At 34.4% G+C, this 17044-nt stretch overlaps 1 protein-coding gene across 3 annotated transcripts in view; it reads right to left on the bottom strand.

The window, feature by feature from the left end:
• ZNF438 (zinc finger protein 438) overlaps window positions 1-17044 on the bottom strand; it is a 174511-nt gene that overhangs the window by 128210 nt on the left and 29257 nt on the right. For 2 of the 3 annotated variants that reach the window (XM_080811145.1, XM_080811146.1), the window contains exon 2: window positions 10006-10064. The exons of the other annotated variant lie outside the window; for it this stretch is intronic. The gene's annotated coding sequence lies outside the window, so the exon portion shown is untranslated. The remainder of the gene's footprint in view (window positions 1-10005; window positions 10065-17044) is intronic. 3 annotated transcript variants of the gene reach the window in all.

The raw sequence follows: 17044 nt of genomic DNA, 5'->3' as shown, positions 1-17044 counted from the left end.
ATTCATCTTTTCAAAAAGCCTGCATTTGGTTTCCTTGATCATCTCTTCGATTTCTGTTCTTGTTGATTATTTCCTTCCTTCTACTTACTTTGGTTTTAATTTGCTCTTCTTTTTCTGGCTTCTTAAGGTGGATATTTAGATCACTTATTTTATCCCTTTCTTCTTTTCTAATACACGTATTTAAAGTTAAATATTTGAGCTCTGCTTCAGCTAAACCTCACAGATTTTTATGTGTTTTCATTCTGACTCACTTCAAGACAACTTTTAATTTCCCTATTTTATTATTTTTTTTTAACCAATGTGTTAGAAGCATTTGATGTAATTACAAATATTGAGGACTTTTCAGATACCTTTCTGATATTCATTTCTAACTTAATTGTTGGGGTCAGAGGACATACTATGCATAACTTCCATTATTTTAAAGTTAATGAGACTTGTTTTATATATTAGCATGTGGTGGTTTATGTTGATGAATGTTCCACATGCACTTGAAAGGAATATAAACTCTGCTCTTCTTGAGTGAAATGTTTTATAAATACTAATCAAATTACATTAGTTTACAGTGTTGTTATACACATATCTATATCTTTCCTGATATTCTTTGTACTTGTCTAATCAATTACTTTTATCAATGCTGAAATGTCCAATTATAATAGATTTCTCAATGTATTCTTTCAGCTCTATTGGTTTCTGCTTCATGTATTTTGACAATGTAGCATATTGGCTGCATTTAAAGTTATTATTTCATCTTGAAATATTGATCCATTTATCATTACGAAGTGTCCTTTTTTAACCTTATTAACATCATTTGTTCTGAAGCCCACTCTGATATTAATATAGCCACTCCAGTTTTCTGTTACATATATGTAACATATGAAAATATATACATATGTATATATGTATATATTTTCCCAACCTTTTTCTAAACTATTTCAAGAGTTTCTTGAGAACAACATAGAGTTTACTCTTACTTTTTTATTCAATCTGACAATCTTTGCCTTCTAATTAGAGTACATCATCTACATTTAATGTGATTACTGACATGGTTGTATATAGTTCTACCATCTTGTTGCAGGTTTTCTATTTGTCCCTTCTGTTCTTTGTTCTTTTTTCCCTTTTTTTTTTTTTTAATCTTCTTTTGGATTTTTTTTTTTAGGAGTTCATTTCATATTTACCAATGGTTTCTTATAAGTTAATTCTGTTTTTCCAACCTTTTAAGGGGATGCTCTCTAACTTATTATAACCTACCTTCAAAACACATTACACCTTCATGTCTAAGACTCTTACAATAATATGATTCCTTTCCCCGTCCAATTCTTTGAGCTATTGTTGTCACACATTTTACTTTTACATGTTATAACTCCACTAGACAGACACTGTTATTATTTTTTGCTTCAAAGGGTTACCTTTTTAAAAAAAAAATACAAAGAAAAAAAAATTCTTATGTTTTTTGACATATGAGACATTTCAAGGATTCTTTATTCCTTTGTATAGTCCAAATTTCCATCTGCTACCATTTCCCTTTTGCTTAAAGAAATTCCTTTAATATTTCTTATAATGTAAGTCTGCTGGTCATAAGTTGTCTCAATTTTTGTCTAAAAAAGCTCTTCCTCTCTTATGTTTTTTCCTCCTAAATGTCCTAAAATATTTTTGTTAGCTATGGAATACTAGGTTGACAATCTTTTAGCACTTAAAAAATGCTATTAAACTGCATTCTGGTTTGAATAGTTTCCTAGAAGTCCGCTGTCTAAATTCTTAACTGTATTCCTTTGTATGCAATGTATTTTTTCCCCCTCTGACAGCTTTTAAAATTTTTTCATTATCACTGATTTTCAGCAATTTTCTTATGCTGTGCCTTGGGATGTATGTATCTTGCCTGGGGTCTGTTTAATTTTTTTGGATCTATGGGTTTAGAGCTTACTTCAAATTGGGGGAAATTTCAGCCATTATTTATTTAAATTTTTTCTCTTTCTCGCCCTCCCCCCAAAATTCTGAGACTCCACTTACACTTATGTTAGACTCATGGTATTTATCTTATAGGGCACCAAGCTGCTTTCATCTTTTTCAGTCTTTTTTCTATCACGTGGATAAATTCTCACCGTTTTCACAGACCTTTTCTCCCAAAGGATCTAACTGCACTTAATTCCACCTAGTTACTGCATTTTGAAATCTCTAGATATTCCAATTCTCATTATGTTTATTTACATGGGCCATATTTACAATAGCTGCTTCACTGTACTTGTCTGCTAATTGTACCATCTCTGCGATTTTAGGGTCTATTTTTATTGTCTCCTTGTTCTGAGATTTTTCTCTTGCTTCTTTGTTTATCAAGTAAGGCTTAACTAGATACAATTTACTTGAATTTTATGTTGCTGAGTGCTAGATTTTTTTGTATTAATTTATAGAGTGTTAAACTGCCAGACAGGAAAGTTACCTGCAGATTAACAAGATTCTTTTGAGGCTTGGTTTTAAGCTGTTTTAGAACTTGTGTAGAGGAACCTTTATTCTAGGGCTCATTCTTAGAAAGAACTGGTAAGTTTTCATTCTTTACAAGTTATCCTTGCCAACTTCTGGGGGTTTCAAATTGAATGCACAGTGTGGTGTTCAGCCAAATCCTCAAGAACACCCCATGCGGATTTCGGGAATTCTTTCTGTGCCGAACACCCTCCTCTCCAGGAGAATGAGATTTTAAATGTATCAGACTTTCCTATCTTGCCTCCTTTTTACTTCCTTCCCTGCTCCATAGTGAAAGACACTTCACTTCTAGATTCAGGTTACTGAATTTTAAAGGTTGAAAGGAAAACCAATCTCCCTTTAAAAACCTGCTTGGCCTACCTTACTAAAAAAGGAGGCAGCAGTGTAAAGGGTGTTTATTTACATAAACACACACACTCTCACACACACACACACACACACACACACACACACAGAGTTTAGAATACAGAAAAAGCACAGATTTTTGCTTCTCAGTAAACTTAAGCTTTAAAAGTAGCAAATCAATAAATATTAAAAAGTAGGATTCTCTACTCTAAACCATAATTCTGCATAAAAACGTATTTATTTCTCTACCTTTTTTCTTAAAAATGTATGCCCTTTACTATTTGTTTTGGAAGATGCCCTGACTGAACCCCCCACTATACCATTAAATAGTTTACATGTTTATTGAGGAAAAAAATGAGATTTTGGGGGGAGACTGAAGACAGACATGTGGGTGGCAGGAAGCAAATGTTTCCTCCAAGGCTAGGCTGTCATAAACCTAGTTTATATCTTTTTTAAGTCAAATTGAGTAATAGTGAAAATTTCATTTTTGAATTTTCTTCTCATTATGTTGTAAGAATAACTACGAGTCACTGAATAGTCTTTAAAAACATGATTCTTATCCAGGGATGGAACTAAGGAGCGATGAGTGAGGTACCTACCTCTCCTTAGTCCCAGACCTGTTCTTAACAAACATAATAGGAAGGTACTGAAATTCCTTGCTACACAGAGTGGGGTCCATAAATCAGTATCAGCATTATCTGGGAACTTGTTAGAAATGTAAAATCTTGCCCTCCCCAGACTTAATCAAAATTTCATTTTAATAAGGTCTCCATGTGATTCATATATACATTAAAGTTTCAAAAGCAGTGCCCTAGTTTATCTATTTCTTCTATTATTGAAGTTCTGTATTATTTTCAATTATTTTGCCATAATAACTATTTTTCTATGATAATATTATAATAGAACCCCACTGTACATATATTTGTGTTCTCGAGTAATTATCTTGTTAAAAGGAATACGTTAAATTGAGAATCCTAGGTCATTATGTTTTCTTTCAAATTTGAAACTCCTAAGCTGCTTGGTCTGCGAAACCACTTAACTGGGCTTCCTGGAATTATGAGTTAAGAAAATTCACAGATCAAGATAAAAAGTGGCTATATACATGAACTTGAATCCCAGCTCTGACAAAACTAGCCGTGTAACTATGGGCAATGATGTAACCTGTCCAAGACAGTTTCCTCATATGCTAAATGGGGGTTATAATAGCCTCACAGGATTCCTATGAGGATTAAGTTAAGTAAAAACAGATAAAGCATTTAGAAAACATGTTAAGTAAAACAGATAAAGCATTTAGAAAACATGTGTTTGCAATTAAGAGGAAAAATTAGTAAATAAAGAGGCTCTAAGTGAACCTGATGTATTTTTAAGGTCTGAATTTTCAAACATCATTTATATGTAGTTTAAAAGCCTCTTTCTTCTTATCCTTGATTCTTGGATCTTTCCTAAGTAGATGAGTTTGACAGAAAAAAGTGCATTACATTTAAGAACTGCTTCTTCCTTTTCTTTCTTTAGTACTTCATTATTAGTTTTAAAAGAAATGTGGATTTGTTAGTCTTCTGCTAAGGCCAGATACAAAAATTAATCTTAACTGCCAGGTGCAATAGGTCAAGAACCATGACATATGTAATGCTCATGTTACCTTTACAGTTGAGGAGGTACTGCTATCTATTCTCTCCTCCTAGGAGAATCCCTGGCTCGAATCAAGACTGGAATATCAATACAGGAGATAATCCAAACTGTATGTTTTAAATCAGAGGAGTAGTTTTGCTTGGGTAAAGTCAACATAGTAACCATGAAGAAGGAGCAGTCAAATCTAAAAGACAGAGATAGGTATAATGGGAAAGGAGGCAGCAAAGTCAGAAACCCAGAAAAGATTGAGAAATAGGAGATTCAAGGTGAAATCAGGGTAAGGAGTTCAGGCCTTCCTTAGAACAGTATATTCATATATTGCTGATTTCATATTGATTTCATAGTGATCACACTGCTGATTTCATATTGATCTGCCAAGCACCATGCTGGTTGGGGCAGGCCCTGGTGCTACACAAAGCTGCCAGGCTGGAGGCAACTTCTAGATGTGCCATCCTATTATTTGGATCCTAGCTACCAGAAGCAATCAAATATAAAGTACTTTAGTATCCAGAGACCCTGAAAATTATTCTTTCTTATATCGTTGATTCCAAATTCCACAGTTCAGGGGTTATAAGCAACTGGGATTTGCATGAATAGCATTATCCAGGCGTAACTAAAAGCACTTAGAACAAAGTTCTCTACTACAAAATCCTACTTCTGCCTTTCTAAGAGAAGATAAGGGAATGGCTACATGACCCTCAAGGAAACATTCAAACATGATCACTAATTCTCAAAGAGCTTCTAATGTAAGGGAAACTATGAGGTGAATTTTCCATTTCTAGTAAACTCTAATCAAAAGGCTATTGCCACCCACCCTCCCGCAAAAAAAGCCATTACCATGTATTATTCTCTCTACTTCTGCAATTCAGTGAACTTTTTGTTTAACAACTAAAACCTATCAGGGAATTTGTGTATGTATGTATTGCTTATTTTAGACCAAAAATTAATCAAAATAAAATCTAAATAAAAAATGGAAGAAAGAAAATTTTCTCAAAGTAATTTCCTTTGGATGGGGACTTGAGCAATCTGACTGGAATCAACCCTGAAAGCAGCTCTTCTTTCTCTTCAAATATTGGAAACTTTTACCCTTTATTGGTGAAAGTTTCCAATACAAATACAGGAGAATAAATCTAAGGAAGACTTAGAAAGAGTGCCCTGAAAAAAAAAAAAAAAAAGATTCTAAAAACTTATATAATCTGAGTTAGAAAGATCTAAAAATCAATTCTCTGACCCTTCCTTCACTCCAGCACATTTTTCCTCCACAACTTGTGGAGTACCAACCTGATCAGCCTCAAAGATACATACGCTGCCAGTGCTGGAGAACTCACTGTCCAGTGAAGGAGCCCAGTTTATTTGCAAGTAAATGTAACTGTTGCCAGCTTATTCATTATAGTGCTCATTACACTAAGTAGAAATTCTGTGACTTCTCCCATTGATTCTAGCTATGTCTTTCTGTTGCTCTGAATCTCCAAGTCCTCTTCCACTTGAAAGCAATGCAAATTACAGAAACTTGGAATAATAAAGTTGCAAAATTTCTAGTGTAACCTCACTTACTACATGCGCTAGAGAGACTTGGGTATGTACGTTTGTTCTCTCTAAATCCACCTCCGCTGCTATCAGACTGGAGTCTGAGCTGGTTGGAATGAGGGTGCAGGGTAGTAAGTAAGAGGGATTTAGCTGATTCCAGTGGCCTTGGAGAATTTAAGGAATTGCAAAAGGGCAACTGTGGTTAGAGCAGAGTGAGCAAGACAGAGAACGGTAGGAGATAAAGTCAGCAGGCAGAACACGCAGGGCCTGGTAGAACATGGTAAGACTTGGGGTTTTATCCTGAGTGTGATGGGTAGTCACTCAAGGGTTCTGAACAGGAAAATGACAGGAACTGTTAAACATTTTTAAAAAACCACTTTTGCTCCTGTATGGAGAACTGACTGGAGAGGTACAAGGAAGAGATAAGGAAGGTCAGTTATAAGTCTGTTGCTATCATCCAGGTAACTTGTAATGATGATAGGTTGTATTATATTAGGAAGTAGTGGGTAGTGGCAATACAGGGGTATTTAAGGATATATGCTGAAAGGATATATAAGCCTTATTGATGGGCTGGAAATGGGTTCAGAAGGAAAGAGAAAACTCAAGATGGCCTCTAATTTTTGGCTTCAGCAACTGTGTGGACCATTTACTGAGTTGAAGAATAAGGAGGGCAGGAACACATTTGGGGAGGAGAGTCCAAGAGTTCTATTTCAGCCATGATAAGTTTGAAATGTTTATTAGACTTTCAAATAAATGTTGAATAGGCAGCCATAGATATGAGCCTGGAGCTCATAGGAGAGATACAGATTAAGAATAAATCTGGGAGAACAGGAGGCATTTAAAGCAAGGGGTCACATGAGACCACATAGGGAATAAATGTAGAAGGTAGCCAAGGACTAAGCCCTGAAGAACGTCAGCTTTTGGAGACCATGAAGAAGACAATATAGCATAGGAGACTTTGTAATTTTAGGTGTATTTTATGCAGAAAGATATAGCTAGAACCAATGGGGAGAAGTTACAGAGAGATTTCTGCATGGTGTAATGAGCACTTTGATGAATAAGCTGTTAACTCTTATCCTCTCAGTAAAACAGAATTACAGTTAACCCTTGAAAAACACGGATTTGAACCGCATGGATTTTGGGATGCTTGGGTGGCTCAGTCGGTTAAGTATCTGCCTTGGGTTCAGGTCATGATCCCAGGGTTCTGGGATGGAATCCCACATTAGCCTCCTTTTCTGAGGGGAGGCTGCCTCTCCCTCTGCCGTCACCTCCCCTGCTTGTGCTCTGTCAAATGCATAAATAAAATCTTAAAAAAAAAAAAAAAAGAACTGCATGGATTTTTTGGATACAGTACTATACTCTAAATGTATTTTTCTTATAATTGTCTTAATAACATTTTCTTTTCTCCAACTTATTTTATTATAAGAATATAGTACATAATAATGTACAAAATACGTGTTAATCAACTGTTTACATTATTAGCAAATCTTCCTGTCAATAATAGGCTATTTGTAGTTAAGTTTTAGGGAAGTCAAAAGTTATATGTGGATTTGACTGTGGGATGGATCAGGACCCCTGAAGCCCATATTGTTCAAATGTTAACTGTATTTTATATGCACAAAGTTCAAAGTCACCCATCATAATCTTTCAAAGTCACGTGCCTACTCTATTTCTGACTCCTGCCCTATTGACTGAGTCTGGATAGCTGCATTTCACGTGTCAGCTGCTCAATTACCACATCTCTGGCCTCTGGCGTGTGCCCTGGCTTCTGGATCCAAATTTTCACCCCAACTAACAACTCCTAGTTGCCCAACACTGACCAAGAGGCACGCTGAGATCATGTTCCCCAGAGCTGCCAAAAGTTCTTGGCTTATGATCAATGAAGCACACAATGAGTGAGTGTTCAGCAGTTAATCAGGTGACAGAGAACAAATGACATGTTAGGGAATCACAGAATGAGCCGAATCAAGGCTGGAACAGGGAACAAGAGATTGTACTCCAGGCTAGTCACCCCAGGGCAATCTGCTCTAGGTCACCCAGTGTGATCAGATACCCTTTTCCCCAGAAGAGTTAAAGTTCTCTCAAGTTTACCAAGTATCCATGGATTAAGGATTTCCTGGACACTGGTACCAAACAGCAGGTACTGCACACCACGGGGACCTGCTCTTTCTGCACCAAAGCCTCAGGGTTAGCCTGGAGACATGTGTTACTTCCCCCGCCATATCTATAAAGGGGATTCCAAACTATTTTTGTATTTGTGAAGATTAAATGAGATCACTGTAAGTACCTGGTACATAGAAAGTGCTCAATACCTATTAGGTATTCTCATTTATACATTAGATGACCACAAAATGACAGGTGAATGATAAAGTATGTCTCTAAAAACAACACGTTTAGGCTTTCTAGTACAAAAGATTAATAAAAGAGATTTTCTGTTTGTTTATATATGAACTATTACATGATCGAAGGAATTTAAACTTCTCCTGAAAAAGCGCTCTTCCATTTTTCTGAACTTCCCTACCAAGATCTGGTGAAATTATGTTACACAATTAAGAAGTAAAGAGGTCAATTCTACTAACATTAGATTGATGAATAAATACCACCAAGCAAAACAGAAATCTCGGAGCCTAATAATTATTCTACAATAGTCACTCAGGCTTGTTGTTATTTTAAATGTCTATATCCTTTAAGTATAATATATTTCTATTTCCCTTTAGGAAATTTAAGTTTAACTAAAATCATTAAAGTTGGCAACAGAAGCAGGAAACCATTTATAAGACCAGCATGGCTATTTTACTTTTATTAATGAAAACTTATGTAATAGTTTCAGCAAACTACAGAGTTCCATTCTTGTAGTCTTTTAATATTTATAGAAATTTAAAAGAGTTATACAGTTAGAGTTCATTTTTGAAACTGAGAATTTCTATTATCTGACAGCAATCAATTATTTTAGGTCAATTACAGAAATGGCTATTTAAGAGTTATATTCACCTTTATTCATACTCCTTAACAATAGGTCAACTGTGTCTTGTACTTGACCTAGAAGCTCACAGAGGTGTAACTGAACATACACTGAGAGGGTCTCAACTCCAAAATGGAGGCCCATCACTGGCCTTTGGCCTCCAATAGTACATCAAAGTAAAAAGAAGAAAAAGAAAAAAGCAGGGCATAGGGAAAGTGCTTATGTTAATACAAAGTTCTGTACTAAACTACCAAAAAGCATAGAAGCACCTTGAAAGAATCAAAGAGCAAGTCTGTACTCAGGTGTAACAAGATGGCCACAAACACCATGCCAATATCCAAAAACTGAAATCCCATGCCTCCTACGAACTAAAAAATGAAACCCACAGTCACATATGCCTTGCATCTTTATTAATAGAATCTAGATTTTTTTAAAAAGGTAACAACTCTGATTTTTCAAACAATTACAGAGAAAAGCTACTTCTAAACTATAATTTTCAAATAAATCAACCTTGATTTATTTCTGCTTTAAGTGAATTTTTATTTGGGAATAATTTTAGATTTACAGGAAAGTTGCAAGGATACCATGGAGCTCCTGTATAACCCTCACTCAATTTTAACATCTTACATAATCATGGTTTTGGCAAGACTAAGGAATTAATCTTGTTTTGCTGCTATTAATTAAGCTGCACATTTTATCTGTATTTCACCTGCTTTTCCGCTAATGGCTTTTTGCAGTTGCAAGATATAATCCAGATACCACATAGCATTTACTGATTTTATTTATTTAATTTATTTGTTTATAGTGCTTTAAGTTCGGGAATGTGCCAAACTTGTGTGTCTTATTAAATGTCTTCCTTATAAATATGACAGAAAATAACCCTCCCCTAAGATGGAAATATGACTTATCGGATCCTAGAGAAATGTTCCATGAAGACTTATATAAATATGAATTTCTACTAATGTTTTACTGAAGAGAAAAAGAGGTAAGTCACTTTGTCAGGAACCTATGAGATCAAATTATTTAATGTTTCAGACATATCTCTGCAAAAAATACTTGTCACTTACCAGTCTCCCAAGGTTCCGGTAAAGAGCCACAGACATACAGTAAATCCTTTTAATTAATTCTGTAATAGAATGTAAAGTATTATTATACTCATAGTCAAATAACCCATTTTTAATAAATATAAAGAAACTGCCTTCCTTTCATTCCCAAATTTCATTTTTAATTACTGTATTCTTTTTTAAGATAACAAAGGAACTAATTTAAGGGAGAATAATTTGGGAAATATGTTACATGTCTTTAGTTTAAAAGTGAAGGCATGCAAAATTTAATAAAAGTTTTGAGATGAACCGAAAATGTTCTACAAAAAAAAGAAAGAAATGCCAAATGAATGAAACCGACTAGGAAGAATTCTTCACATTCTTTTCCACGTACATAATTGCGGTAGAAATTACTGAATAGTCACAAACAAGTGAATCATATTGAGAGCATAGCCTTTTTTTTTTCTAATATTTTATTTATTTATTTGACAGAGAGAGATCACAAGTAGGCAGAGAGGCAGGCAGAGAGAGAGGGGGAAGCAGGCTCCCTGCTGAGCAGAGAGCTCAATGAGGGGCTAGATCCCAGGACCCTGAGATCATGACCTGAGCTGAAGGCAGAGGCTTAACCCCCTGAGCCACCCAGGTGCCCTGAGGGCATAGCCTTTTGATGGAACAATAGTAATCCAGAGTTTGGAGTTGGGAGGCTTTTGAAAAAATACATCTCCAGTTAAGTGTCCACATGTGTCAGTTTGCCTGAGACAGTCCCAGCTTACGCCTGTTGTCACAGTGTCCCACTAAATTTATTATTTCTCTTATATTTTTCTTATTCTGGTGCCCTTTTTTTGTTGTTGTTAATGGTAGCAGTATTAATAAGCCTGAATTTTCACTTTTAGGTTCTGCCATTATCTTGTCAAGCAGTATGAGATGCAGTGCAGGGAACCCAGCTGCCTATCTAACATGTGGTTAAATCTGGAAGACCCTGAGCAGTAACCCAAAGACAATACTCAAAGCCACAGGCTTTGGGGGGGGGGGGGGAGCGCACTCAGACAGGAATAGCTAGAGATGATTAACTCCTTCAGTCCTGGGTGGAGGTGGAGGAAGTATTTAATGCTGCTGCCCCTGCTTATGACTAGCTCAAAGACCAATTTAAGAAAAACAGATGGAGAGGTTTTATGTATTATTCTATAAAGCATGACTTTTCATTTAGATCAAATGACTATTCTTTAAATTTATCTCTCAATTCTAATTAAAATTTATCTTGTTTATACAATCAAAGTTAAGGGACAGCTGTTACTTTCCTGGTTCTATTAACAGAAGAAATTCAAACTTAAATGATGTCAGCTTTCTACTGGTGTAAGGAGATACATGAAATAGAAAATTCAGTTAATTCCCTTTTCTTAATTGATTTAGAAAGTAATTCAATAAAACAATACACATACAAATATACTGATGGCCTAATAACATAAATTTTATATATTTGCAATAACAACATAGACAAAGCAGATGAGAGGAAAGCTGTATTGGGGTAAGGAAATAACACCAAATGGAAACTCAAATCCACAGAAATGTAAGAAGAGAATGCAAAATAGAAAGGCTAATATAATCAACTCTACAAATATGTATTTGTTCTCCTTTCTTCCCTCAGCTTCTTTGAAAGACATAAGATAAGGGGCACTTGGGTGGCTCAGTCAGTTAAGTGTCTGACTTCTGCTCAGATCATGATCTCAGGATCCTGGGATTGAGCCCAGTTTGGCAGGCTCCATTCTCAGCTGGGAGTCTGCCTGTCCCTTTTCCTCCCCCTGTGCACCTCTCCTCACTTGTGTGCTCTCTCTCTCTCAAATAAGAAAATAAATAAATAAATAAATAAATAAATAATAAAAGACATGAAATTAAATAAAATAAAAATTATAACAATATATGGTTGGGGTTTTACAACACATAGACATAATACATACAATAATGGTAGCAAAAAGTGGGGAAAGAGAAAAATGGAGCTATACAGGAGAAAAGTTTATTTTGCTGAATTTAAGTAAAAATGAGAAGTAGATTCTTCTAAGTTAAAATGTATATTTTAAAAACCTAGAGCAAACACTAAGAAAACTCAAGTTGTATAATTTAAAAATGATTAAGGGACTCAAAATATCACAGTGGAAGATACTCACTTAATTCAAAAGAAGTCACTTAAATTTAAAAGAATTCAAGAGAATTTTTCAAAAAAGCATGAGGCCTACAGAAAACAAAAAGCAAAAGAGCAGATGTAAATCCAATCATATCAATAATATTAAATGTAAACATATTAACCCAATCAAAAAGGAGAGATCATCAGATTATATTTTTTAAAAATCCAGTGACACTTAGCCCTTGAACAACATGGTTTGAGCTGCACAAGTCCATTTAATGTGGATTTTTAAAAATAAATACAGTACTGTAAATGTATTTTCTTTTCCTTAGTATTTTCCTTTTTTTTAAAGATTTTATTTATTTATTTATTTGAGAGACAGAGAGAACATGAGCAGGGGGGCAGGGCAGAGGAAGAGGAAGAAACAGATTCCCTACCGGGCAGGAAGCATTACATGGGGCAAGATCCCAGGACCCTGAGATGACCTGAGCTGAAGGCAGATGCTTAACTGACTGAGCCACGCAGGCACCCTGAAATCTGGGATTTTGATGTTTCTAGCTTTGTTCTTCCTGCTCAAGATTTTTTAAAAAAACTTTTTGGTTTCAGTTTCATTTTTGTTTTCTTAACAAGTCTACTGTTTAATCTCTCAGGATGAAAAAAAAAAACAATTAATAAGGTTCTAAAGAATTAAACAACAAAGGAATGTCAAGGGAACAATTCTCTGGGGTATCAGAGTTATTCCAGTTTAACACTTAGCTTCAAAACAAAATGAGTTTTTATATTTTCTAAATGAAATAATGTACAACCACCATCTTCTAACTTCCAAACACAAAGCTTCATCATAAGCTTGGTTAAAAAAACAAACAAACAAACAAACAAAAAAAAAACAGAAAAAAAAACCAAAAAACAAAAAAGTTTTCTCGAGATTTTTTTGGCTATTTGAGGTCTTTAGCAGTTCTACACAAATTTTAGATTTTTTTTTTTGGTAATTATATAGTTTATTGATATGTTCACTGTCTTGCCTCCTCCATTACACTCTAATTTCCCTGAGGACAGAGAGTAAGTCTGTTTTAATCACCATTATATACTACTAGTGTATTACTTAGTACTTAAGGAATCTCAAAAAAAAAAAAAAATCACTAAAAATATCAGCAGTACATAATGAAAAAAAAAATTTGTAATTAGAAGAGGTGGAAATTTTATAACTGTTTGTTCTTATTCTGCGAAAAATATTGCTGGTATTTTGATAGGAACTGCATCAAATCTGTAGATTGTTTTGGGTAATATGGACATTTTAACAATATCAATTCTTCCAATCCAAGAGTATGGTATACCTTTCCATTTGTTTGAGTCATCTTCAATTTCTTTTATCAGTGTTTTCAGTTTTCAGAATATAGGTCTTTTATCCCTTTGGTTAAATGTATTCCTAATTATCTTATTATTTTTGCTGCAATTTTAAATTGGATTTTTTCCCTTAATATTTTTTTTGTGCTAGTTTGTTATTAGTGTATAGAAATGCAACAGATTTTTGTATGTTAATTTGTATTGTGCAACTTTACTGAATTCTTTTATCAGTTCTAATAGTTTTTTAGGGCTTTCTATATATAGTATCATGTCATCTGCAACTGGTACATTTTATTTCCTCCTTACCAATTTGGATGGCTTTTATTTCTTTTTCCTGTCTGATTGCTGCGGCTAGGAAACCAGTATATGTTGAATGAAGTGGTGAATGCAGACATCCTTGTCTTACTCCTGATCTTACAGGAAACCCTTTCAGTTTTTGCAACTGAGATAATGTTAGCTGTGGGTTTGTCATATATAGTCTTAATTACATTGAGGTATGTTCCCTCTAAACCTCTCTTTGTGGAGTTTTTACCATGAAGGGATGTTGAATGTTGTCAAATGCTCTACTGAGATGATCATGTGGTTTTTACCCTTTGTCTTGTTAATGTGATGAATCATGTTGTATGATTTGCAGATACTGAACCCTCCCTGCATCCCAGGAATAAATCCTATATCATTATCGTGAATGATCCTTTTAATATATTACTGAACTCAGTTTGTTAATATTTTGTTGAGGATTTTTGCATCTATGGTTATCAGAGATTACAGGCCTATAGTTTTCTTTTTTTGTAGTGTCTTTGTCCAGTTTTGGCATTAGGGTAGTGGCTGGCCTCATAAAATTAATTTGGTAGTTTTCCTTCTTCTTCTATTTCTTGAAATAGTTTAGGAAGAATCAGTATTAACTTTTCTTTAAATGTTTGGTAGGACTCACCTGAGAATCCACCTGGTCCTGAACTTTTGTTTGTTGGTACATTTTTTATTACCAATTCATTACTAGTAATCAATCGGTTCAAATTTTCTATTTCTTCTGATTCAGTTTTGGAAGATTATATGTTTCTAGGAATTCCCATTTCTTCTATGTTATCCAACTTGTTGGCATATAATTTTTCATAGTAGTCCTTACAATCCTTTATATAAAATACATGGTATATTATATATTATAACATATATATTATATATATTTTATTATTTCATGATGTCACGACCTTGATATGGTGTTATGTCATGACCTTTATATGGTGTCAGTTATTTCTCCTCCTTCATTTCTAATTTTATTTGAGTCCTCTCTTTTTTTTGTTGTTGTTGAATCTGGCTAAAGGTTTATCAATTTTACTCATCTTTTCAAAGAGCCAGCTCTTGATTTCATGGGTCCATTTCTTTTTTAAGCTCTATTTCATTTATTTATGTTCTGATCTTTATTTCCTTCCTTCTAATAATTTTGGGCTTTGGTTTTTTTCAGTCCCCTTAAGTGTAAGGTTAGATTGCTTATTTGAGATTTTCCTTGCTTATTTATCTAGGGCTTTATTACCTCAAACTTTCCTCTTAGAACTGCTTTTGGTAGGTCCCAAAGATTTTGTACTGTTGCGTTTCCATTTTCATTTGTCTACATACATTTTTTAAATTCATCTTTGATTTCATTAACCCACTAACTGTTTAGTAACATGCTATTCAGCTTCCATGTATTTGTGGTTTTTTCCCAGTTTTCTTCATGTAATTTCTAGTTTCATACTTCTGTGGTTGGAAAAAAAAAGTGCTCGATGTTAATTCAGTCTTCTTAAATTTGAGGCTAATTTTGTGGCCTAACATATGCTCTATCCTAGAGAGTGTTCCAGTGCATTTGAATATGTATCCCGGTATTTGGGGATGGAATGTTCTGTATATATATCTGTTAAGCTCATCTGGTTGAATATGGCATACAAAGCCACTGTTTTAATCCTATATCTGTCTTGTCCAATACAATTATTGAGCACCTGAAATGTGGCTAGCATGATTTGGGAACTGAATTATAAATTTTATTCTAACAAGTTTTAATTCAAATTTAAATAGCCACATGTGGCCAATGGCTACCACATAGACAATGCAGGCTTAGAGCATACAACCACTATGAAATTTTTGGCAGATATGTATTTTCAAAAAAATGGATAAATAAGCTAACCTTTAAAATATTAAAAATAAAATGTATATATCACAGAGATGGCAGCTTTATAATAATATAAATAAATAAGTAAATATAACCCTTTTTAAGTTTGCATAAATTTATCAAAAAGTCTTCCTTAATATTCACCACCAGGCTCACGTATTGTATGGAGCACTGGGTGTGGTACATAAACAATGAATCTTGGAACACTAAAAAAAAAATAAAATAAAATAAAAAGATTTCTCAAAAAGCAATGAAATAGGGAGTGTATATATATATATGTGTGTGTATATATATATACACATATATATAATATACATACATATATATGTATATAATGTGTGTGTGTGTATATATGTAAATATATATATCAGAAAATTTTGGAATCAGTTGTGCTCATCTTCCTGGATAGAGTTCTTAATGGGCTGAAGAACTCTTAACAGCAGTCCTATTTCTAGATTTCATCCATTCTCTCAAGGAAACGAAAAAGTCAACCTAATGGGAACAGCACTCAAGTGTTTTTCCATAATCTATCAACAATCCCTATCCCTACTCAGTCAAAAACTGTAAGAACTGTGAATTTTACCAGAATCTTGAACAAATACAATGGAAGTGTAAGGTGTTTCTGTCCCCCTATTTGTTCCCCAGTCCTAAATTCTTCAGATTTGATTTTTACAACCAGTTTTTATCACTAAAAACGGTCCTTAACTTTCAGTCAAACGTTTCTTATCATGTTAGGTGCTGCATTAGGAAACAGATGAAAAGTATAATCTTTGTCCTTAAAGGAATTATAGTCTAGAGAGAGCAAGCACTCAATAAACCAGCAGAACTGAACAATGGTTAAGGGCCAAATGAGTAGCACTTATATACCTATATGGTTGCAGAGAAAAGGAACACCTAGTTCCCAGGAATAGAAAGGAAAAAGTATCAGGGAAGTGAGGCAATAGCAGAGGCATCCCTAAGCTAAGTCTTAGAAGATAAGCAGGACTTACCAAAGCAATCAAGGGGGAAAGAGAAGTGTTTCAAACAAGTAAAAGCTCAAACAAGTAAAGACTCAAAACAAGTAAAGGCTCAAAAAACAAGTAAAGGCTCAAAACCCCAAAGAACTCAGAATTGAGACAAGTTCAGTACTGAAATACAGTAAAGGAGAAGAGGGGAGAAAAGAACACTAGACAAGTGGGTAGAGACTCTACCCTGAAGCCCTTTGCTTGCAAGGGAGGAGACTGGATTTTATCTGGAAGGTGCAGGAGCCCAAAGAATTCTGAGCTCTGGAATAACGTGATCAGATTTACATTAAGAAAAAAAAAATCAGTCTGCAACAGTAGGAGGTATAAATAAGAGAAAATCTGAGATGGAATATAGGACGAGCACATCAGAGACCATTCTAGTAGTGTAAGTGAAAAGAAATAAGTGTTCAAACTCAAGCAGAGGCAATAGAGATGGTGTCAAAATTATGCACTTGT

The sequence above is a fragment of the Martes martes genome (assembly GCF_963455335.1).
Source record: "Martes martes genome assembly, chromosome: 8".
Taxonomy (NCBI): Eukaryota; Metazoa; Chordata; class Mammalia; order Carnivora; family Mustelidae; genus Martes; species Martes martes.
The sequence above is the reverse complement of the archived record's forward strand: the minus strand, read 5'-3'. Positions and strand labels throughout refer to the sequence as shown.